This window comes from Liolophura sinensis, chromosome 12 (genome assembly GCF_032854445.1).
Source record: "Liolophura sinensis isolate JHLJ2023 chromosome 12, CUHK_Ljap_v2, whole genome shotgun sequence".
Classification (NCBI taxonomy): Eukaryota; Metazoa; Mollusca; class Polyplacophora; order Chitonida; family Chitonidae; genus Liolophura; species Liolophura sinensis.
Window position 1 is genome coordinate 5,134,074 of NC_088306.1, and position 16,932 is coordinate 5,151,005.

At 39.0% G+C, this 16,932-nt stretch overlaps 1 protein-coding gene across 3 annotated transcripts in view; it reads right to left on the reverse strand.

Annotated features, from left to right (window-relative positions):
* LOC135479579 (rho guanine nucleotide exchange factor 7-like) overlaps window positions 1-16,932 on the reverse strand; it is a 72,243-nt gene that overhangs the window by 43,242 nt on the left and 12,069 nt on the right. Inside the window, exon 1 of one of the 3 annotated variants that reach the window (XM_064759467.1) lies at window positions 1,200-1,282. The exons of the other annotated variants lie outside the window; for them this stretch is intronic. The gene's annotated coding sequence lies outside the window, so the exon portion shown is untranslated. Of the gene's footprint in view, window positions 1-1,199; window positions 1,283-16,932 lie in introns of those variants that run through there. 3 annotated transcript variants of the gene reach the window in all.

The window sequence follows — 16,932 nt, forward strand, 5'->3', positions numbered from 1 at the left end:
ATTCTCCTTGGGAAGATCCAAATCAAAAATATTTGTTTGTTTATTTATTTGATCGTTGCTTTAAGACACTGCCCAGAGTAAACCACCGACTGTTGGCAAATTGCTGACAAACTTCCCCTTGTGTGACACATATACATATGCACACATATGTATATATGAAAGAAAAGTGGCCTTCAACGAATGACTGTGTAAATGGCCACACAAGTGTTGTTGATCTCTTATTATGACCGATGTCCCCATGAACAGCAAAAGCAGGGGAATGTGCAAATTTCATGTCCAAGGCGCATTGGAAGGGATAGATAATCCGATTAGCTAGTGTGAGGTTATGCCTGGCCTAAGCTGAATTTTAGGTTTGGTGCATTTATTCACGCGTGACCATGACTGCAAGATTTGACCAATGAAATCCTATCTCCACTAGCCTGTCAGCCAACCAGTGTTGATTCTATATCAATTTTTGTGCAAATCAGAAATATTTCCTCAACCTTTTTGCATATGAAAGAGAAACTTTCAGCACCATTTATGCACATTTTTATAAATTTCACTTTGGGGATAAAACTACACTGGTTGGGTTGGCCAATTTCAGCTATACACATGTACTGCTATGAGGGCTTCGTATAAGTGAGCTCAGAAGTTTAATTTATAAGCAGAAGACACTATGGAAAGAATTCCACTATCACAGAAAATAAAATCGGATTTTGAAACTGATAGTGTGAAATACAAAAACAAAAAAAACATTGTCCAGCATTCAAATTCAATTCATTCATCCTAGCATACACATGTACATCACTTTTCATTTGCTCGACTGATTTGCGGAAATAAGGATTTGAAGTTACAACGCACTGAACAGGATCTTGAGGATGTGCAATGTGCAGAAACGAGCAGTTTTATTTTCTGCCTTATAGGAAAGTCTATTCCTTCAGCTCCTTTCCCCTCGTGAATATGTTACTTAAGACAACCTCCAGCACACACAAACTCAGCAGAACGTGATACACCGACACGCAAATGTCGAATTCCGCCTCGGACTGTCAAACATGTCAAACCGTCTAATGGAACACAACAACAACAACGTCTAAATGACTAAACCATTCGTCTGTCGAAACTGTTCCGTTATTTTTGGCTGCGCCTGTCATTTGATAGCACTGCTCGAACAATGCAAGCTACAGAAGCCTACAGGGCGTTGAGAAGTCTACATAACTGACCTCAGTAGAGCAAATCTTTCGTTCATCTGCCTTCCCTTCGGCGATCATCTGCAGTTGACATTTTCCTGCGGCTTTGTTGACAATCTTTGCGCATGTGAATAGCGGAAAAATGGCGACAAGTTTACCTCCTGTCACGTGACGTGATGAGTGATGAGTGTACTAGGGGGAGACAAGTGTAATATTTCTCTAACAGGACAGCAGCTGGTTCGATTGTCTCCCTTGGATAAGTTAATTCGGTAGAAAGTGTTAAGTTCTCTTCAGTCTTGCTTCGTGGTTTACATAGATGGTTACACCAGACTGGCTTTATTTCCGTGCGACTGCGATGCAACAGCTTATTTCTATGACTGTATACATGCCTACTTGTACCCGTACTATGCACTCGTGCTGACTCACTGGACATTAGGCATGCCAAAAACACCAAACATGACACCCTAACTAATCAAAGCATATTGGACCAATGTCTCGTTCTTAATAAATATTAAAACTCATGATGTGTGCATGCATACGCAGTTGCACACATAAACGACTTAAAGAGTGAGTAAGACCAGAGCCCATTGAAGGTTAGGTCTAAGCTGTAAAAAAAAACAAAAAACAGAGAAATGTTAATCTCTTAATTTTAACAGAAAGTCTATTGTCTGAGTGATGCTAGACTGTATTCTGCTATTGCAACATATTATCGTTAAATATAACACCTATATTCCATTAAATTAAATTCATAATAAAGATCATATTAGATTAACAGAATATTATGTTGAATATGACACAGTATTATGTCACAATAACAGAATGCATTCTAGCATCACGAAGATAACAAACTTTCTGTTAAAATTAACAGATTTATAATTTAAGAGAGAGATTATTATACTTCTCCTATACTGATAATTCTTCTACATGAAGGACCCCCCGGCTTTCACGTAGACCGACAGGTATTAACGCGACGCCACATTTACTACAATTCGACAAAACATTTGCCATCAGCATGACAATATATTCGCCATCGACACGGCATCACACTTCTCATCAGAACAACATATCCCACGTCATCAACACAATATCACCTTGACCATTAACACGGTATACCACTTGCTATCAACACAATTCCACGCTTCGCTAACATGCACTTGTCGTCTACACACCACTCCATTCTCACCATTATAACGACACCACATTCCAAATCAACACAACTACATAACATCAACATGACATCACGTACGCCCTAAACACTGCTCCTCACTGATCCTCAATACGACATCACATTCTACATCGAGACATCATCACATTCGACACCAACTCAATACTACACTCGCCATCAACATGACACATTACATTTGCCATCGGCACAACACTGCATTCGCTCTCAACCTGACACATTACTCGTCATCATCACAACTCCAAAAAAATTGAATTTTTGAATTTGTTTTATTCCTTTTCAACTACCATATAATTCATTATGTCTCCAACGGCGAACAGCCTTTTCCCGCAAACACAGGACGAATAGGCCTTTACACGCTACTTTTCAGCTCAACTTATAGGTGCCTTAGCTGCACATTGATTACTGTCTTCTCGCAGTGGACGACCTCTTTCACATTAATCCTGATATCTTTTGGATGCAAACCTGTGTGAAAACATTCAATCCAGTTTTTATTTGTTTTCAGCTCATAGTCTTTCCGTAAACCTCAATCAAATATATATTTCCCTCTTCATATCGACAGCGTTTCGCTCGTCACTCTCTTTATTCATAACAGAAACATCCCCTAAATTGCATTTTAAAAACACACTTCCTTGCTCAATCCCACAGGTCTTATCAAATTCTGCAGAAAGCTATTTCGCCGTATGAAAACGCCACAGTCGAATTGAATTCTAGTCTTTCGGGGTTTTATTTCATTTCTTTCCATTTTTTCAAATCTCTTTGCAGCGACTTTGAAATTCCCACAGAGTATTATAACGGCTTGGCTCGTCTCTGAGTATTGATAATCAAACATTTAAATATCAAACTGGTTTTGCAGCCTTAATACTTATGCTTTCTCCGCTCTCATTTATTGCAATATTAATTTTGTTCTATATTTAGCAGAATATTCCGTTACAACATCAGAATGCATTGTTGCATAACTTAATCAATAGACATTCTGTTATTTTTAACAGGTAATTTTTGAGGGTTCTTCTACAGTGCTCCACTGTATGGGGCAATGGTGACAATGTATTGTTACCTAGCAAAGCGTTAGCAATCAAAACAACGCCACACTTTCCATCAACACGACACCGCACTTGACATAAATACGACACCGCCAATCAACACGACAACACACTTGCCACCAACACGAGAGCACACTCGACAGCAATCACCCGTAACCCGGACACCATGCTCATCACGATTCCTCATATAGCCATGCATTTATAATATCAGTGTAATACTGGCTTTGCCTTTTCCCGTGCATTTGGACGCATAGGCCTTACATGCTCCTTCTCAGTTCAACTTTATGTGCTTCACCTGCACATTGATTACTTTCTTTATGCAGTAGGCTACTTTTGTCACATTATTCCACATTGTTTTAGATGCAAACCTGTGTGGAAAAATTCGATCGGATTTCTGTTTGTTTTTTGCTGATCGTCCTGCTGTAAAGGTTCATCAAATAGATATTTCCCCTATCAAATCAGCAGCGTTCCGCTCGTAAGTCTCTTTATTCATGACAGAAACATCTCCGAAATTGCATTTTAAGAACGCGTTTCCTTGGTTAATCCCACAGGTCTTGTCAAATTCAGCAAAAAGCTATTTCCTGGTATGGAAATTCGACAGATGTCGAATTGAATTCGGGTTTCATTTGATTTCTTTCCATTTTCTCAAATCTCTTCGCAGCTACTTTGAAATACCCACAGTATTATAACGGACTGGCTTGTCTCTGGGTATTGATAAACCGACATATAAATATCAGACATGTTTGCATCCTTAATACTTTGCTTTTAGCCGTTCTTACAGTCTGAGATGTCATATCGTACACTAGGGTGTTACACTGGAATTTTGATCGATGTTATCCACTTGGCCACGACTCCTCTTTGGCATCAGTAAGATGTTCAGAACGAGAAAGGTATCCTGCTTTTCTGAGAAAGTCAAGACAGAATCTCGAACCGACAAAAGTTAAGCGATATATACAGTTTGTGTGACAGAATAATTTAATTTAATTAATTTGCCCAGCGTCTCACAAAATCTCGACGTGGTTTGAGCTTCACAACTCAGACAGTAAACAGTCGTGGTGTACAAACGTAACCGAGCGTTGTCAACAACAAAGGGACACGACACAAGGAGTTTCTGGTTAGGCCTACTCCAGACCTAATAGCAAAAACCTCCTTAGCCAGTTTTACAACAGGTGATATAGACATCATTCACTTCGAGGGCGAAACCTTTGCTCACTTTGCCTATTTGCTTTTCCTCAGGCACAAGTTCCCTTTGAGTCAAGTCAGTCGACATCGATATCTGACGATTGCCAAATTTAAACACACTGATCGAGTCCACACTCTCATTGTCTTTAATCTCGAATTGTCTTTTGATTCTATTTGTTCGCCTCTTTTGATCAGTTCATATCAAATACTTTTTGTTTATTTCGACGCCTTCTAGACATAGTTTCACCGGAAACGGCATTGAGACGGAGTTTTTAGTTCTTCGTTATGTTTCATCATGCGGGCTACAAGAAGGCTTTTGCGTGTGTACTTCAGGTATGCGATGTGGTATTTACTTGGCACTAGACGTTGCTTTGTTGTGATAACCTGACCGGGCATTTCTCTAGTCGGAGATTGTTCTGACGTTAGGTTTGGCGAAATTTTTTTCGACCAAGGATGGTCTTAAATCAACGTCAGACAGAGTTGTATTTAAAAATGTGATATGGTTAGACGATTTTCTTAGTCAGCTATGTTGAGGCTGTTACCAAGGCGGGTGGCATTGCCTATCACCCAGAAATCTCCGGCCAAGGTGGCCTAGGGAATAGCTGATCGACGCTATGCTTGCTATAAAGCGACAGACAAAAATGAAAGGAACATAAGTGTATGCATACCTAATGCTCTAGAGACGTATTTGAAGGGAAAGTTTTGTTGGAGTCTAACAGGGTAACTGCGTCAAGATTTTGAATGTATCTCGCTCTGACGTTGGATTGTGGCCATCCTTGGCATAAAAATTTTTTGTAAAAACCTAACGTTAGGGCAACTGACGTTAGTGCCTGCATACTTAAGGCTATGGAGACGTGTCACAATCGTCGAGACACACTGTCATAGCATCTACACAAGCTATTAAACAGAGAGTGTTCTAACGTTGGTTTTGGGCCATCCTTGATCGAAGGAAATTTTTGCTCCACCTAACATCAGAGCAACAGACTGGGGTTCTCCGGGCATCCTGACTTCACTCTGATTAACCACCCAAGGGAAGGGGCCTGGGGAGGGCTCCTAAGACGATCTTTAGACTAAGAAGAGCAACGTCAGATCAACGTCATCAAAGGCTGATATCGACTTTGCAGATATCAGTCATCGACGAAGAATGCATCTTTATACACACTTCCGGTTTGCTTTACTCAGATAGAATATTCTCTCTCAGCTTCTCCCCAAATCGGTTATCGATTTCACCCAATCTTAACACCATATGATCTCTGTGTCTGGGCGTCTTTCATCTTGAGATCATTTACCATTCTTCAGTGTTTTATGTTGCTTTCAGTGATGGAGAATTTATAGCCACATAGAGTCTGTTCTTTGATCTCCAAAGCTTTCTAGCTTTTACGCAGAATTTCGCAGAAATGTTGTATTCTTGGTGATAATTATGCACTAGACATCACTAACATACCTAATTTTGTGGGAGAGAAGCCAATAAACACGCATCTTCGCCCTTATTGCCCACAGTCACCGACACTGCAGTTCAGGAGTTCCAGCTCAGAATTGGTTGATTTTCAGAAGATAGTGTGATGAAATGTAGGCTGTGATACACGTAAATTAATGTCTTAATTTGAACGCAGATTTAATTTGTTAGTGACGCTAGATCACAGTCTCTTATTACAGCATAATACTGCGTCATATTCAGCATACTGTCCTGGAAGTCCTGACACAGTCATTATGTTAATATAATGGAGTATTTGTGCTGTATTTAACAGAATAATTCAATACAACATCAGAGTGTATTCTAGCATAACTTAACGAACAGACGTTCACGAGCAGATTGGATTCAGTGTAATTAACCACCTTGAGGACGGGACCCGAGGGAGGGATCCTCAAACGAGCTTCAGACTTAATAAGAAAAACTTCAGAGCAATGTCATCAAAGACTGAAATCGACTTTGCGGATATCAGTCAAAGACGAAGAAGGCACCTTTGTATACACTTCCGGTTCGCTTTACCCAGACAGGAGATGCTTTCTCAGCCATTCTCCAGATCGTTTATTGATTTCACCAAATCTTAACACTATATGATCTCTGTGTCTGGCCGTTTTTCATCTCGCGATTCTTTATCATTCGTCAGTATTTTATGTTGCCATTACCAATGGCGAATTTATAATGATGTGTGATTTCTTCTTTGATCTCCAAAGCTTTCTAGATTATAAGCAGAATTCCGCTGAAATTCTGTATTCTTGGCGATAATTCTGTTGAAGCGAAGGCAATGAATACCTCTCTCCACTCTCATTGCCCTCAGCCAACGACACAGCAGCTCAGGAGTCCCAAGCTAGGATTGGTTGAGTTTCGAACGCTAATCTGATGAAATATAAGCCGGGATACACTCCAATTAAACTGTTCATTTTAACACAGATTGATAAAGACTGTATAGTCTGATACAATATATAATAAATATATATTTATCTGTTAAATACAGCAATATTGTATATGCAAGATATAGAATATGCTATATTTAACAGAATAACCCGCTACAAGATCAGAATCCATTCTAGCATAACTTAACCTATAGAGGTTCCGTTATCTTTAGCAGATAATTTTTTAGAGTATTTCTGCAATACTCCACTGTATGGGGTATCTCTTCCCGCGCCATGGCGACAACCCACTGTTAGATAGCAGCCCATGAGTAATTAATTCAACGCCAAACTTTCCAGCAACAGGACAGCGCCATCAACACGGCAACGCACTCGCCACCTACACGGCAGCACACTCCGACAGCAATTCGACCCCATCATCACCGTAGCCCGACGACATAGTCACGATTCCTCATATAGCCATGCTTTCTTAATATCAGTGTAACACAGGTTTTATACATTATTCATCACAGTTATTATTACGAAAGAATTGGCATGTCCCGAGTATTGAACAGCCTTTTCCTGCGCATCTGGACGCATACACCTTTACATGTTCCCTCTCAGCTCAACTTGATGTGTTTCACCTGCACATTGATTACTTTCTTCTCGCAGTAGGCGAGTTTTATCGAATTAATCAGGAAGTTCTTTCAAACCCGATTGAAGAAATTCAACTAAATTTCTTTTTGTTTTGTGCTGATCGTCTTCCTGTAAACCTAAATCAATTATATATCTCCCCAATCAAATCGACAGCGTTCCGCTCGTAAATCCCTTTATTAAAAAAAAATATCTCAGAAATCGCATTTTAAAATTGCGTTTCCTTGCTTAATCCCACAGGTCTTATTATTATTATTATTATTATTATTTATTTATTTATTTATTTATTTATTTCACCAGAAATGCGGCAGAGTACAACAAAACACATTGCATCAGATGCATACATAAAATTAGAGAACATTGGTAAAGAAAGCGTGGATGTTATGCCGATATGAGGCTCCCTGGCAGGAACAGAAACCCCAGATGGCTTATTTTATCCCGTTTAGGAGTTGACGTGAGAGGTACAGTTTATCAAAATAGGAGCTGAGGGTAATATATGGGTATTTGATAAATATCGGACTAGAGAAAATTGTAAACAGAGCAATCGGAATTCATGACACAACATGTTAGTAAGGCGAGGTTGAAGCAAAAATTGCATGCGTATTTATACGTTTATATAATGAAAGATATGCGTCATTTAACTGAGGATACAGGTAGTGGTAATTAAGATACTGGACCTAAGAGTGACAATACTTACCATGTGAATCTACATTAACGTATTTACATTTGAATGGAAGCGACTGAAGGACACTTAGTCTGGCTGACGGTAAGTAATGAAATAGCACTTTAACCTGGATTTAAAAAGAGAAACAGAATCACGGTATTTTAAGTCAGAGGGCAACTTATTCCATTCTATGGGACCTTTTATCTTACAAGTCTAGAAAATCATTGGTTTTATGGAAAGGCCTCTGTAAGTTGACTGACGAAGTCGTATGGGGTAAAAATGAACTGATGATTGTTTGATAAAATAAGAACTGAAGCTGAAGGGGACAAGATCAGGACTGTGTAAGCACTTAAAAATTAACTGGGTTGTTTGAAATACGTTAACAGATTCAATCGACAATGTTTTGTTTTGCTTAAAGAATGGGCCAGTATGATCATGATTGTGGGAAAAATTTGTCAGTGGAACAGCACGTTTTGAAGGTGTATCAGGGGGAGGAGGTGGGTGGTGTAAGTATTACCTCACACTACGTTGCAATATGTTTGTATGGGATAAATAAGGGCATAATAAAGAATATATAATGTTTTCTTCTTCAGAAAATATCTAATATGAGAGAGAGCACCTAGATTACGTGAAATTTTCTTGCAAATTTCGCTGATATGTGTCGTCCATGTCAATTTATGGTTAATAGTTACTCCAAGAAGATTGAAAGATGTTAGATATTCGATTTCCTGTTGCTTTACATTAATATGAGGTTGGAAATGTGTGTTATTTTTTCTGTTTGGTGTGATAAACATAGATTTGGTTTTCTTAATATTCAAAGAAAATTTGTTACCACACAACCATCAATAAAGCTTATCGAATTCTTAGTTTATTTTTTTATTTTATAGTACAGGATCGGAGTCAGATAGAAAGGCACTCGTGTCATCGGCAAACAGGGTAATTTCAAGGTTAGATGCATAGACGATATCGTTAATATAAATTAAAACAAAGCAGAGGATCAAGAATAGAACGTTGTGGAACTCCAGTGTTTTTGGCGTTTGAATGAAGATTCGATGTTGTTATAAAGTAAACAGTGTCTCCGGTTAAAGAGGCAACATTTATTGAATAGGCCAGTAACACCATAATGTTTTAGTTTTTCTAAGATGATAATATGACCGAATGTGTCGAATGCTTTGACTAGGTCAAGAAAAAGAGAAATGCTAAATTTATTTGATTCTTTGGCTTTTACGAGTTTATCATAGACGCAAATCAAAGCATGCATCGTAGAATGGTTGCTCCTGACGCCATACTGATTTTCGAAAAGCACTTTGTTCGTTTCAAATAAATATATTTTAATACTTTAAATATATTTTTAGTTTATCGGCTACTAATGATTCAAATATCTTACTGAAAAAAAGGCAATAGGAAAAGAGGTCTGTAATTACTATGTCATCCATGCCCCCTGCTTTAAAAAATGGGCAGATTTTGGCGACTTTTGACTTATCTGGAAAAATTCCAGTTAGAAACAACAAGTTAACCATATGGGTCAATGGATGAGCCAAGGAATCAGCTGCCATTTTAATAACAGAGGGATGAAAGCCATCTAATCCAAGGGAACTTTTTTTGAATCTCCTAACTAATTCACGAACTTCTTCATATGTACAAAGGCCTAGTGAAAAACTTGGGGGATTGATCGGTGGAAGGGAGCTTCTACAGCAATTTGAGGCAAGCGGTATTTCGGATCCTACTTTACTAGGGATGTCATTAAATATGTGTTAAAACCATCCGCAATTTTTTTCCGGATCAGTTACTCTATCACCATCAATGGTGAACGACTTCGGCAGTTTCTCATTATTTTGTTTTTATTAAATTATTTATTAATTTCCACGTTCCCTTTATGCTGTTATTTACAGAATTAAATTTCTGGTCGAAATAATACTTTTTCGCTGAGCGTAATATGTGGTCCAGTTTATTTCTATATTTCCGGTATAAATCTTTTATTTCTTTGCTGCTATTCTCTCTAAATGAGCTACGTACGGCTGGAGTAATTTTGACCTACTAGAATTTCTGTCAATATTTTAGAGGGGAACGTTTGACTGGTAAAGGTCATCTATTTTGTTGATCATAATATCATAGGCTTCGTTTGCGTCTGTTGATTGAAATATCTCCTCCCAATCAATACCAATGGATCCGGTTCTAAAATTTGCTTCATTAATCTCTGATAGTTTTATTATTTTTATGTACTCCACGTTTTTTGATGTGTGGTCTTCAGCACATGATAATTTTTTGATGTAGATTATAGGTTGATGATCTGTTATGTGGGTTAGTAAGATACCAGATGTTACGGTTGAGGCCATGTGATAAGTGAAAAATTATTGTCTATCAGAGTTGCCGTGCTTGTAGTTATTCTTGTTGGTTTGGTGATCAATGGGAATAAATAGCCTGATTTAAAGGATTTCTAAGAAGTCTTTTGAGAGAAAGTGTTGATGAGATTTGAACAGATCTATGTTGAAATCACCAAAAATTGCACAAAACTTTCTCTCTGATTTTATTTTATTTAATAAAGCATTAAGCTTACTGTTAAAGAAGGGAAGATCTTTCCCTGGAGGTCTATAAAATAACCCAATAAGATGTTTTTCGTTATTTATTTCTATTTCCAAAAATAGACATTCGTATTTTCCGTTTTCATCAACTTTCGAAAGGTCATCTCTAACGAAACATTCATTTATACTGCTATGGACAAAATTCAAAATTAATGACATCTTCATTAGTTAAGCACTTCCATTGTTCCATTGTTTTCAAGTTTGGACATAGCAAACTCAACAGTATACGATTTGGAGTTCATCACTGGAGCATCAGAGTATTCATTGCAAAGTTTAACAGGATTAAGAAAGAGAATGCATGTGTTTGAACAGGTATCATGACAAGCTTAGAAATTTATGTTATCTACAGCATTTATACACCTATCAAGTTCCATTGTTCATATTTAGGTCTAGACATACCCAACAGTATACTGCATGGAGTTCAACTTTAGAACATCAGAATATCTTTGCCGGGTTTAGCAGAAATTAAGTATGGAATATACATGCACTTGAACAGACAACATGACCAAATTAGAAATTAATGACATCTTCTGCACTTATACACGTATAAAGTTCATTTGTTCAGAATTAAGTCTAAACATATCCAAACAAAACAGTATACTATATGAAGCTCAGCATCAGAGCATCAGAGCATCATTGTTACGTTTAGCAGGAGTTGAGTATGGGGAATATATATGTGTTTGAACCGGTATCATGACAAAGAGATATTAAGCACGACAATATAATTTGTAATTGTGTTTTTAATGTTAAAAAAATAAATGAAAATAATATGCCATATACCAGAAGATATCTGAAAAAAAAAAACAATTTGTTTAGACAAGGTAGGGGACACAAACTGGAACAACGGTAAGAAAGTTATCTCCCATTGTATATTCCACTAACATATTTGAGAAAGATGTAAGTCTAGTTGAAGATGATTTTTTCCATTCGTTTCTATTTCAATAGATATATTTCAATATATGAGGCATTATCAGTTTGTTCTCCTTGTGTAAAAACATGGTAAAATCATGAGTTTCAAAAGAAAAGAACAAAAAACCCCGAAAACAAACAAAAAACAGAGGTAGGTGCATACAGCACAAAAGTGCACAAACTTGGGTTGGTTATCATATTGTTTGGAAAGCATATGATATTGATCCTGTACATATATTAGGCTGATAGAGTTTGTCAGATATCTGATCTTATTAAACACACAAAATCAGTTTTATGAGAAGAGATGCATCAAACACATAGGTTAATGCCTGCTACTCGTGGAAAACTTTCCAGGGCCCACTCCATTACCTGGTCTTGTCTCCAACAACGCCTTTGTATCTACTACTCTAATTCTGGTTTGTTTGCCCTCAGAAGATCCCAAACCATATGCCAAGTTGGCGAGCCTCCCTCTCTCAAGTTTAAGGTCTGGTGGCAAGTCAGTTCTGATGCTAATTACAGTCGTGGCCCTTAGAATGTTGTTGGGGAGTATCGGGTGTGTGATTTAGAACATGGGTAGACCGTGGGAGTCGATAGACATTCACAACAGGTAAATCTCTGACCCATTCATCACCGAGCTTCATCTCCTCAGACGGGAACGATCGTATAACAGAATCAGTATTTTCATTCTCACCAGACTTGGTTGTCCTTACAGTCATGAATTTATAGCCGTAGGATGTTTTTCTATAGCTCAGTGATATAGTTACTGAGCTTGTTTTCAGTATTTTGTAAAGTCTTTTCAGTTGAATCAGTTTTGGGGGATGTGAAGCGCAACGATTTTTCCATGTCTACAATGTTGAGCTCAGCTTGAAAAACTAGTTCAGCAATCACATGCATGTCGATATATACAACTTACGTGAGAGAAATAATTTAATGTAATTAATTTGCCCGACCACTCACAAAAGTCTCGTTGTGGATGGAGAATTCCAGCTCAGACAGTACACAATCCTGGTGTACAAACATAACCGAGCTTTGTCAACAACAAAGAGACACGACCCAAGGAGCTTTTTGATTAGGTCTAATTCAGATCTGATAAAAAAAAACGCTGAAATAGACACTATTCACTTCCAGGGCGAAACCATTGCCCACTTTGCTTATTTGCGAGTACTCGGGCACAAGTTCCCTTTGAATCAAGTCAGTTAACATCGATATCTGACGATTGCCAAATTTAAACACTACGATTAAGTTCGCACTCTCAAGCCGTTCTTCGCTATATTCAATCGTGCATGCATTAACAACATTTATGCTTGTGTACTTAAGGTATGCGGCGTGATTTGGGGGATTTATGTGGCACTGGGCGTTGCTTTGCTGTGATTACCTGACGGGGCATTTCTCTTGTCCGAGATTGTTCCGACGTTAGATTTGACGAAATTTCGTTTCAGAGCGCGCTCAGTCCAAAAACTGATGCGGTTAGGCTAACAGCCAGTTTCAAATATGTCGAGGCTGTGAGTGTAACCACTCGCTTTCCGCATCTCCATGGAATCCCGGGCTCATGTGGCCTAGTAAATAACTGATTAGCGTTCTTCTTACGATGAAACGACAGGCGAAAACATCCAGAAAGTAAGCGCCTGCACACTTAATGCTCTTAAGATGTATTTGAAGAGAATGTTTTGTTGAAGTCCAACGGGGGTAACTGCGTCAAGATTTTAAATGTATCTCGCTCTGACGTTGGATTGTGGCCATCCTTGGCCGAGCAAAATTTTTGTTAAACCTATCGTCCGGGCAACTGATGTTAGTGTGTGCATACTTTAAACTTAAAGGGCAAATTTTGCCACAATCGTCGTCACCCACTGACATGGCATATACATAAGCTCTTTAAACGGAGAGCGCTCTCACGTTGGCTTTGACCGAACAAAATTTTTGCTAAACCAGACATCAAAGCAACAGACTGGGATTTCCCGAGCGTCTTGGAATCACTCTGATTAACCACGCAGGGGATGGGGCCCGAGGGGTGGGTGGGTGGGTGTGGGGGTGGGGGGCTCCTCAGAAAAGCTTCAGACTTAACAAGAAAAACTTCAGAGCAATCTCATCAAAGACTGAAATCGACTTTGCCGATATCAGTCAACGACGAACAAGGCACCTTTATACACAGTTCCGGTTTGCTTTGCTCAGACAGAAGATGCTCTCTCATCCTCTCCGTAGATCGGCTAATGATTTCACCAAATCTTAAAACTATATGATGTCCGTGTCTGACCGCCTTTCATCTCGCGATTCTTTACCAGTATTTTTTGTTGTGTTCACCAATGGCGAACTTATAACTACGTCGAATCTGTTCTTAATCTTCAAAGCTTTCTAGCTTTTACGCAGAATTTCACAGAAATGCTGGCTCTTGGAGATAGCTATGCCATGGCCATCATTAACATACCTAATTTTGTGGGAACGAACGTAATAGGCTTTTTAGGGCACCTCTCTCCATTCTGATTGCCAACAGACACCGACACAAAAGTTCGGGGGGGGGGGGGGGAACCCAGGATTGGTTGGTTTTCAGAAGCTAATGAGATTTTTTAATTTATTGGAATATTTGTCCTATAGTTAACAGAGAAATCTGCTACAACATCAGAATGCATTGTAGCTTAACTTAACCAATAGACATTCTGTTATTTTTAAAAGGTAACTTTTTGAGAGTTCTTCTTCAGTATTCCGCTGTATGGGACAATGGCGACAACCGGTTGTTAGCTAGATAAGCGTTAGTAATCAAAACAACGCCACACTTTCCATCAACACGACACCGCACTTGACATAAATACGACACCGCCATCAAGACGACAGCACACTTGCCACCAACACGAGAGCACACCCGACACCTCTCCCTCGTAACCCGGACACCACGCTCATCACGATTCCTCATATAGCCATGCATTTATAATATCAATGTAATACTGGCTTTGCTTTTTCCCGACGCTTAGGCCTTTACATGCTCCTTCTCAGTTCAACTTTATGTGCTTCACCTGCACATTGATTACTTTCTTTTTGCAGAAGGCTAGATAGTTTTAGATGCAAACCCAGTGTGGAAAAATTCAATCGGATTTCTATTTGTTTCTGCTCATCGTCTTGCTGTAAACGTTAATCAAATAGATATTTCCCCTATCAAATCGACAGCGTTCCGCTCGTAAATCTCTTCATTTATGACAGAAGCATCTCCGAAATAGCATTTTAAAAAAAGGCGTTTCCTTGGTTAATCCCACAGGTCTTATCAAATTCTGCAAAAAGCTATTTCCTGGTATGGAAACTCGACAGATGTCGAACTGAATTCAAGTTTCATTTGATTTCTTTCCATTTTCTTAAATCTCTTCGCAGCGACTAAAATCCCCACAGAGTATTATAACGGATTGGTTCCTCTCTCAGTATTGATAAACCAACATATAAATATCAGACATGTTTGCATCCTTAATACTTTTGCTTTTAGTCGTTTTTACAGTCTGAGATGTCATATCTTACACTAGGATGTTACACTTGAATTTTGATCGATGCTGTATATGTGATTCGTGTGAATGCAGTGGATGTTATCTACTTTGCAAGAACTCCTCTTTGCCATCTACAAGACTTTCTGACAGGGAAAGGTACCCTGCTTTTTTGAGGAAGTCAACACAAAATCTCAAACCGGCAACATTTCAGCGATATATACAACTCGCGTGAGAGAAATAATTTAAATTAATTAATTTTCCCAGCCTCTCACAAACTCTCGCCGTGGTCGGAGATTTCCAGCTCAGACAGTAAACAGTCCTGTTGTACAAACGTAACCGAACTTTGTCAACAACAAAGGGACATGAGACAGACACTTTCTGATTAGGCCTACTTCAGATGTAATAACAAGAACTTTCTTAACCAGTTTTACAAAGGCTGATATAGACATCATTCACTTCGAGGGCGAAACCTTGCTCACTTTGTCTATTTGCTTTTACTCAGGCACAAGTTCCCGTTGAGTCAAGTCAGTCGACATCGATATCTGACGATCGCCAAATTTAAACACACCGATCGAGTTCACGCTCTCAATGTCTTTAATCTCGAATGGCCTTTTGATTCTATTTGTTCGCCTCGTAGATCAGTTCACAACAGATGCTTTTTGTTTATTTCGACGCCTACTAGACATGGTTTTACCGGAAATGGAATTAAGACGGATTTTTTAGTTCTTCTTTATGTTTCATCATGTGGGCTACAAGAAGGCTTTTGCTGGCGTACTTCAGGTATGCGATGTGATTTTGGGTATTTATCTGGAACTAGCCGTTGCTTTGTTGTGATTACCTGACCGGGCAATTCTATATTCCGAGATTGTTCTAACGTTACGTTTGGCGAAATTTTGTTCGGCCACGGATGGCCCTAAACCAACATGAGACAGAGTTGTATTTAAAAATGTGATATGGTTAGACGATATTTCTTTCTCAACTATGCTGAGGCTGTTAGTACAGCGGGTGACATTTCACCCAGAAATCTCCGGCCAAGGTGGCCTAAGGAATAGCTGATCGACGCTGTGCTTGCTATAAATCTACAGACTTTGGAGACATATTTGCAGGGAAAGTTTTGTTGGAGACTAACAGGGCAACTGCGTCAAGATTTTAAATGTATCTCGCTCTGACGTTGGATTGTGGCCATCCTTGGCATAAGAAATTTTTTGTTAAACCTAACGTTAGGGCAACTGACGTTAGTGCCTGCATACTTAAGGCTATGGAGACGTACATAATTAAAGGGTAAGTTTTGTCACAATCGTCAAGACACACTGCCATGGCGTCTACATAAGCTCTTTAAACAGAGAGTGCTCTTACGGTGGTTTTGGGTCATCCTTGATCGAACGACAGGTTTGCTCCGCCTAACATCAGAGCAACAAACTGGGATTCCCCGGGCACCCTGACTCTACTCAGATTAACCACCCAAGGGACGGGACCTGGGGAGGGCTCCTAAGACGATCTTTAGACTAAGAAGAGCAACCTCAGAGCAATGCCATCAAAGACTGAAATCGACTTTTCGGATATCAGTCAACGACGAAGAAGGCACATTTATAGACACTTCCGGTTTGCTTTGCTTAGACAGGAGATGCTTTTTCAGCCTTTCTCTAAATCGTTTATTGATTTCACCAAGTCTCAACACGATATGATCTCCGTGTCTGGCCGTGTTTATCTCGCGATTCTTTACCATTCGTCAGTATTTCTTGTTGCCATCAGTA